Source organism: Drosophila suzukii, chromosome 3 (genome assembly GCF_043229965.1).
Source record: "Drosophila suzukii chromosome 3, CBGP_Dsuzu_IsoJpt1.0, whole genome shotgun sequence".
NCBI classification, from domain to species: Eukaryota; Metazoa; Arthropoda; class Insecta; order Diptera; family Drosophilidae; genus Drosophila; species Drosophila suzukii.
The window spans coordinates 18,986,933-18,996,695 of NC_092082.1; positions in this window are offsets into that span (position 1 = coordinate 18,986,933).

The window sequence follows — 9,763 nt, forward strand, 5'->3', positions numbered from 1 at the left end:
TGAGACAGCAATTAAAATGCTTTAGAATTCAGTTGGCTGTCAGTCAAAGATTGAGTCACTCGTCGTCATCATCCTTGTTTGACAGCTGCTGGATGTCATTAGATGGATACCAATGAGATGCCACTTGTGGGTTCGTGCATATAAGGGGGCAAAATGCCGTTCAGAACTCTTTAGCTCGAGAGCTTTGTAAGCAAATCGCGTGGGTGGATCTAGTGGGTGTTAATGGGTGTGCTGGAATGGAAAACGTTTTAAAAAATAAACAAAGCTTTAAAAAATTTAAAATTTAGATCAGTTGGTTTCCCTTAACTTTTGTAAAAAATCTAATATTTGTTGTTTTACGATAAAAATAGTTTTGATATTTAAGATTGCAATCACTAAACAGAAATCTCTTTCGTCGATATAATAAGAGATATTTCTGTTATACCCCGTATAAGATTGTTATAAGGTCATACTAAAAGATGTAAAGACTCTTTTAGACTTAACAGAAATAGGTGTCAGACCAAGTTCTTTAAAACAACCTATAAGATGCATCTATAAATACCATGGTATTTGCATAATTTTAATAGCATAGTTAGATAACAATTTTATAAATGAATTTCTTTGTCTATTTGCATTTTCTCAGGGTATTGAACCCTCGTTACTTAAAAACTGTTTGCCACTTATTTTCTGCATAATTTGCAGCCTTTGTAAACGAAATGAATTCTGGTGTTGACCTTGTTCTCTCGCCACATGCTTTGCTAATTAATTATGCAACATTTCTGGGGGTCATGTTACTTGGGCAACGACCGAGGCATATGGTTAGATGGTCTGTGCTGGATTTATATTTAATTTATTGCATTTAATTGAAATGCATTTCGTATGAGTTGCTTACCATCTGCCCAAGTGTTTTTATTGTTTAATGTCTGCTGCTTAGCTGATAAAGCTGTCTGCACTTGTGGTCGGGTGTTTAATTATTTTGCAAATGGTTCTTTTCACGCACATCCCTGATGCATACACTTTGCAGAGCTTTGCTGGATTTGCATTCCTCTTCATCGAACGATGCATCAAATCCAGCGAATTTAAATATCTCTTTGACATTTCCATAAACTTTTGTTGAAACTTTGCTGATGCATACTGAACATGTTTTTTCTGTAGTCTAGCACCAGCGAAATTTAATCATTAATTTTCAGCCACCTTGAACATCTCGACTCAGTTCTTCCCTCCATCTTCCGTGTCTTCATCATCATTTTGTAGCTCATTGTAAATCAGTTTAGCTGCTCGTTTGAATTTTTTCGCATAAAAAACTCATTGATTACTTTATCTTGAGTTGCTTTTCATTTGCTTAACAGTTTGAGCATCTTGGCTCCTTCATCCGGTTTCCGACTTCCTCTTCTGGGAGCTTTCAGTCAAATGCATTTCTTAATAAATCTTTAATCCTTCTAAGACTCGGCTTTCAATTTTACCTGTGCCGGCTTTTTTCATTAATACCACTCTCGTGCTTTTCGCTCGCTTTTTTTGTATATTTTATTCTCTCATTAAATTGGAAAATTCGATCAATCGTAAAATTCATTTACGATTCGCACGTTCAGCAGCTGGACAGTTGATGGTGAAATCAAATCGAAATTGTTTGAATTAAATTTCCATTGACGAGGCTGTCTTTGGTATTCGCTGGCGTTTGCACCTTTTACGATACCTTTAAGGTAGTTACATTTCTCATTAAGTGTTGTCTGTTTGATGTAATAAGTTAAAAAATTTAAAGCAAAATAAAAATTAAATGGGACTCGTTGATAATGAACTTGTATAAATAACAGTACAATGCATTTTAAAGACATGCCACTTTAACTTTGAGGACCTTCATTTAAAGAATTATAATTTATTTGCAAATTTTAAAATCTTTGAAGTTCGGCATACATATTTATAACATAACGAATATTTAGTTTGTTATTGATAATAATTTTAACAATCCTTATAAGGATAATACTGTCAACTTGAACATTTATTATAATTTGATAAATGATTATTAAAATTGTGTAAACTTAGGTATGGGTGCATTGAAGTATAGTCTGAAAGACTTGACAAAGTTGTCTTGTCTTTTTGGAAATTAGGGGTTTGATTTTGTAGAACAAATAATATGTCTTTCATAACGAATCGCATTTGTTACAATGATTTTTCTGATCCAAATAGATTTAGGACTAATGAAATCTAGTGTATACAAGTAAATATATATAAATTTATTTCGATTTCTTTACTAGATTACCCTTCGTTGATGGCTCTACAGTTTAAGCTAACCCTTATGATGACTGCTTGACCCATGACTTTCACGCCCACCTCTCATTAGTTAACCGCACCGCAATGTAATTTCTGCAAACACTCCGTATCCGCAATCAATTAAATTTCCCCTGGACATGGCACGTTTAATTCAGCAGAAAGCCACTTGATGACTTTCGACCAGTTTACAGCCCTCGTAACTGGCGCACGGCTGACAGGTCAGGCTGACAGCTCAAACCACCTGCCCAGAAATGCCGTCACCCTCACCTAGATTCAAGATTAACTCGCCCACGCAGCCATCACTCAAAATCACAGTTCAAATTGCAAAATGCAGCAAATTAAAACAAAAGCACGTAAATGGCTTAATAATTCTTTTCTTCGGTCTGGAAAAGGTGATTTATGTGGTTAGTGATGCCAAAGTCACAGCAATTCGATCAAGAAAAAATGGATACCCAAAAAAAAGGAAAAACTACAGGTTATTATATATCAAAAAACTATTTTGTCAATATTTATTTTGCAAATTAATATTTTTGGCTCATCAATTTTAACACACTTTTTACCCTGATTGTAAAGCAAAATAATTTAAAGGTGAAGCAAAAAAATTGCAAAATACAATTTATTTTGGTAACTAGAAAGTCCTTCACACTTTATTATTGGGTTATTAACAAAACGCAAGGAAAGTAAAATTTAAATTATAAAATTGAAACTTAAATATAATAAAACTTAAATATAAATTGATTAATTCAAATTTTACTTTTTGGATTATGGGATTTGTATTTTGAAACAATGTCTAATTCGACCAGGTTTTGTAATGGCTGTGGAATATTTTTCGTTTTTTAAGCTTGGCGTTTCGGGGTTTTTTGTTAAAGGTTCCGAAAATGTCATCACTGCCTGTTGGTCCCTTGCGGATCTCGGCCTAGACAAAGAGCGTCCTGATGGCGGTTCACTTTTATTTATTTTCTGCGTAATTTCATAATTTATGCATAATAAAATGGGAGTTGAGGTTGCCTCTCCAGTCCCACTGTACCGGAAGTTGTCTGCCCCCCGAATCCACCACCCTCCCCGCTGTTGGCCGCCATCCAACTGACATTTTTCATAACTGCTGTGGGCGGGCAGGGGCTTACATTTTTCTGGCATTTTTTCCATCGCCCCTCTTTTCTGTCCCGCTTTTGCTTTTTACTAATTTAACATTTCAGCGTCCAATTAACATTTTAAGCCAAAAAGCTCTGGGGAGTTGCATGCAGGAAAAGAGCCAGCGGAAAAGCGGGTGTATACTATATGTGCCTTTCTAGGGTAGAAAAATGTTGATTATGAAATTTTTGAACTTCCTGAATTTATTGAGGTGGAGCAACAAAAGCCAATTTAGGGAAGATTGATTGGATAGGAATTTAATTTCATCAAATCTTTCAATATTCTAATAAGTTTGGCTGTGTTTGTTTAATTTTAGGAACGAATTTTGGAATTCAAGATGAAGTGCAAATTAAATTGAATGTGGATGTTTAATAATTTTGAGATTACCCATTCAAAATTTGTTATCTTTGTCGGTTTGAAAATATGGATTTAAATCATTTCCATTTTTTTTGTGTCAAATATTTGCACATTACTTAAACCAATGCTTTTATATATATTTTAGGAAAACTTGAGAGGTTAATATTTTTTATTAAAATATTAATATTATATTAAACTACTAATATATAAAAAATATATATGGTATTTTTAGCAACATATTTGTGTTATAGGAATCTTAGAAATTTTCAAAGAACTACAAAATGTATGTTTAGTTCTTTTAAGTAGTTAGTATGAGTCATTTATAATAATTTAATAATTTGTTCGATTCTCCATTATTTAATAGACAGTTAAAATGTTTTAAGGGTACTAAAATCCTGTTATTTAGTACCTGAAAATGTGGTTAGCTAAGGCAATAAGTACGAAATGAAAATGGGGGGGATTGCGTCGTCTGCAAAAGAGGAGGCACAATGCCAATAAGCCTCTCGGCATAACCGAGTGGTAAATAGAAAATTATGAATGCTGAAATATGGGTGTATTTAGGGAGGCCCTAAACTTCTCCTGCCATTTCGCCTATATATATCCTCGTTATTCCTTATTCCGCTGGCATCGGCATGCACTCAGGACTCCGGTTTTTAATGCAAATGCATTCCAGTGGCTCTGGCACATATGCAACGTGATGTGGAAATCCATTCACCGGGGAATGTCTGCTGCTTCTGCTGGATTCCAAGAAATAATAGAAATTCATTTTTATGTTACGCAATTTTTCCGAATAATTTCCCTGCTTCTGCCGCTGCTGCTGCTGCTCATTAAAATTGAAATTATGTTTTTTGTTTTTATCCAAGCGCTCTTCAGTCGGTCTGTGTATTTTGCAGCCCTTTGTCGTTTGTGTTTCGCAGTCGCCCTGGATGGCAAAAAGTTCCAGTTGCCAGCGTGTTAATTTGTGCGTAAACGTTGCACTAACGAAGCGGAAGCTTTTGGCCCCGCGAATAATAGAGGGCTAAGAGGTACGGGGGTTTTTCGGGGAGCTACGGTTCTGTTGGGATAGAGCGCGTAATTGAAATGGCATTTAAATGTTTCGGGGGACCTGTGTGACGGCGTCGAGTGTGCATTTTCCATGCGAGGGAATGTCATACAAAATTATGGCGGTTGATTAAAGGAGGAGCGGGGTGAAGGGGCCACAGCAGGAAGAGATGGCAGGAACTTTCCCGTGTCAAAGGTCACAGGCGGTCTGGAGTCCTCAAAGCAATGTCTTACCATAAACAGGATAGCTCATCTTCAAAATTAAAAAGAAATAGTTATTTTTAAGCCGTAAGTTTATAATAAAAGTACATTAAAAAAAGCAACCTTAATTTTATTTAATTTGTTAAAAGATTTATTAATGAAATCACTGAAGGTTAGAGGTATTTTACAATTGCCTTTTAACCAAAGAATAAGTAGAAAAAATGATATCTACTTTAACTTATACTTAAATATTTTCTGTGGCCTTAGTATTTTTTTCATTTTTTTTTGTATAAGCTTAAATATTTTATTTTATATTATATTTTTAAAGGTTTATCTGTCATTCTTACAAAGGTGATTTTAAAAGTAAGATAAACTAAAGTTTAAAGTGACTACACATTCGTATCATAAAACACATGATTAATAAGAAAGTCATTGTTTCTTAATATAAAAAATGTGAATACATTTTCAAAACATTATAAATTTACAAAACAGCAAGACTATTTTTATATAAATGTTAATCTCGTATATCCTATTTACCAGAATTTCTTAACCGATTAGTTGCTTCAAATTGAATTTTGGTAATTGCCAACTCGTGATGCGTTTAACCTTCGGGTTTCATCTGCAGGCTTTGCATCCACCGCAAAACCAATTACAATCTAGTGGGCAAATTGTGTCGAACTTCAGTCTTCAATCTTGAGCCACGTGTGGGGCATTGCGACCCCAATTTTCCGGAGACCGCAAACTTTTCGACACTGTCCAAAGGGAAAGGTCGAAAGGAGAGTTGCAGGAGCTCCATTAGAAAGTTGCCACCACACATATCAATTACACAAGTTTTCCTTAGTCGCCGTCGCCTTGGTTTTTGGTCCTGGCTTCGTCCTGTAATTGCACGGAAAATGGGAACCACACGACCCGAGATTCTCCGGCGTGTCTGAAAGTTGTTGGCCGGCGTCTTCGGAGCATCCAAGTTAAATTGAAATTTGCATTTCGCTGGACAGAGGAGTCATAACTTGACTGACTGACACAATACATTTCCGTTTGAAGCCCGGAATCTGTTCATTCCGTTTTCATTTCCTTCAAGTCTTTTTCTTTTAATACCCTCACTGAGTGTGTTTTGATTTTCTATCTAGGAACAAATATTAAGTGACATATAAAAATAAAATCAAAATGTTTTGAAATGTAATTCCCTAGAGTCATTAACACTTCCTTATTCGCTTTCGGATAAAAATAAAGAAAAATATTTAACAATGATAACTTAGCGATACAAATCGTAAGTAGCTTATTATTTAGCTTTATTTATATTTAAATTGAATAGCTGAGTTAATTTTATTTATATTTGCTTAATTACCTAGTGCTTTTAAAAACACTTGTTTCCCTTTTATAGATTTTAATCTGATTTTAATTATTTCAGAAAGGGTATCTGCAGACTCGAACTTTCCTTGTTGACTTCCGTTTTGGTTTGTTTGACATTTTATTGTTTAAGTAGCGACAACAGATTCTTTTATTCTTATTCAACTTAAAAAACAAATTTTCTGCCTTTGTACTTTTCCGACTTTAATGCGAAAATATTGCTTTGCTTATACCAGTAAATGCACCCAAAAGGCGACAGGCCAACAAATTTTATAAAGAAAAACCATAGAAAAGCTGACTTTGTCCGACAAGGGGAGTTGGGCAAAAAATGTTAAAGGTTTTGGTTTCGGTCTTTCTATACTGATATTAAATGAAGCTGTGAAAATATTTTACATTTGTAGTTGACGTTAAAGATATGCTTTTGGTTGAACCAAACTTCAAAAGTTTTTTTTATGACTTTAAAACCGAATAAGTAGCACGGAGCAACTAAATGTTTTAAAACTTTTTTAGTAAACATTTCTTACACGAATCTTTTGGGACTTTTTTTAAGTCTCGCTCAGGGGATATTTGAACTTGATCCCTGGTAGTTGGCTAGATTCTGCGCAAGTTTGACATAAGTCAAAGAAATATGCGAAATTAAATAACTTGGAATAAAAAATACAAACAGGTGCAACTAGATTACCAAAATGAATCACACTTTAAGATAAATAAATGTAGAAATTCCTTTTGTTTAACTAAAGTAAATATTATTTTTAGAAATAAGTAAAATGTTTGTTTTATATACTCCTCATGGCTATATGGAGTTCTTGAGTGGATTAACATGAATTTATAGACAATATCTCGTAATCAACGCTTAATTTCAAACCCCTAACTGCGTCCATTCATTGTAATTAGGGGGAAAAGCCGATTATTGCGACATACCATATATGTATTCATCGTCACTTGCTAATAACAAGCTAAGCTAAGTTCCTTGGGCAGGATGTGGGCTCCTTAATTTAGGTCATCCCTTCGCCGCAGAGCCTTCTATGGCACTATAGTTTTAAGGCGTTTACCATTTGCCCTCAGGAGAACCATTTGCGAGCCCGGGAGAGGACCTTAAGGATATAGCCTTATACAGCTTCGACGACAACAGCGAAATGCATTTACGGCGTAATCCAATCACGGCAATAATGAAATGGTAAGTGCCAGACACACGAACCGGAGGTGAGGGGCTTAAGTGGACCCCAATGTGGGCGACTCCCAGTTGGAGCTGCATTCGGCGGCCGGAAGCAGCCAGCTGGCCAGACAGAGCTTCCTCCAGCCGAAAATGCAACAGATTCCAGAACAGAAGGGCTCTTATCCCCTTTTTCTGGGTCACGTTTTGTATTTTGCGAGAGCTTTTCGATGGGGGCTGCGCCCTAGCACTAAGAAAAAGTTTGTTATAGTATAAAGACTATTTCTTTAAAAGTATTACCTCTAAGTTTTAAATCTCTTAACATTCTTGCTGCTGAAGAATTTATATATATTAAACCCGGATCAATACATTTAGTATAGGACGCATTGTACGGTGCTATAATTTATTGGACCCAAACCTTTTCCCAATGTTTTTAAAATATTTTTGTTTACATCTTTCTTTATTTTGTATTAATTAAATAAAATTTGCATTAAAAAATATTGCTGACACATTTCCAAATTTAAATTCTGATTAATAATCAAAATATGATAAATTCTTTTTCCCATGTTTTACTTCTTAGTTATAGCAGAGATTAGACTTAAAGTTATCATAAGATCCGCTGGGGTCAAAAACTTAACAATTATTAAATATATTTTTTTCTCCAGTGCGGTTAACTGGGATTTTTAATAGCTCACGTTTCAGATTGCTAGCCATAGCGGAGTTCCAATCGTTTTGACCAACAATCCCCGTTGTTAACGCTGATGACAATGACGGTTCTCTTTGGTTCTTCAACCTCTGTGTTGTCTGGATTTTTCGGAAGGCCTTCGAGCTGCCCCTGACATTGACATCTTTGCAGGGATCCAGATTGCATTACCTGGTAAAATCGATTAATGGAAAGCCGAGAACAATGGAAGGGACCGCTGCAATCAAAGAGTTACCTGGAAACCGCAATATCCACAGTTCTAATTCAATTGCACTCCAGGTGTAACCGCAAAATTGTGATGGGCTTGAAACACACAAACTAATCAACTAATTAAACCCGAATTTCAACGCCATGCATTTCGCCGCATTTCGCCACATAAATCAAGCGGCTTCTACTTTAAATTATACAAAACTTTTGTAAAAAGCCTCAGCTGAGAATGGGGGATTCAAGGGCCAAAAGAAGCGCAGCATTGAGAAGTAAAGAGTAATAATGATACAGATGCCAAGGAGGAAAGTAAAATCAACCAAACAAAACAAATACGGAAAAATTCTCACAAATTTGCACTCGAAAAAGTTGCTAAGCTGTCGTTACTTTCTCCCCATCTCTTGGCTTACGCAAATCCCCCAACAAACAGCTCAAAGCTCAAACGTTCTTGCCATTTATTTATTTTTTCCTTTCAATGAATTGCTTTCCCATATTTGAGTTAACATTTTCACTCTTCACTTTTCACTTTTCACCTTTCGCCTGCAGTTTGCAGGTGAGCGTACGGATATTTGAGAATCCATTCCGACCCAACTCTTTATGCTGGCGCGCTGAAACGCATAAATCAATGGGGGAAAAGCCAGGCGGGAAAGTGGCAGAGAGCCAAGTTCCTAAACTTGATTTAATGCCGGTGCAGCGAGCAGAATACAATATATTGGCAGGTTGTTCTCCAAAGTGCGCTGGCTTAAAAGCTCTTAACTCGACTTCAGTTCAATGGTATCCAAATAAATCAACAACAGCGGCACCACGAAAAAATACACCCAAGGCGCACACAAAAGTCTTACATTTGTTCCCCGACAAATGAATGGTGTTGAACCAAGTTGTCAAGTTCTGCAGCCTTTCAATGTTAAATGCAGATGAGACTTGGGAAGGATTCAATTAAATTAAGGGATTGATCAGATATCTCAATAAATACGTTTTATTACGTTTTTAGAACCAATCGTAAAATGTTGCTGATCCTAAGTCGATCCATGTCAAACGTGACAACTACTTTCGAACACCTCTTAATATCAGGGAATGCAAAAATATTAATCATAATTCTTTGGCATTAATTTAAAGTTGTGAACCTCTTTTTGATTTTTAATTTTTTCAATCGATACCAAAATTGACAGGCCGTAAGAAAATGGTATTATGTTTTTTCTTGCTGTTTAAAGAACATTTTAAGTGGATGACTTTTTTAGTACAAACATAAAAAAACTATTTCGGTGCGATCTTGAAATGTTTTTAAAATTTGAAGCACCTTTGAATAAAGATATATTTTATTTCTAATGGAAATAAAATCAGTTTGGCATAAAATTTCAACGAAAGGATTGCATGGAACA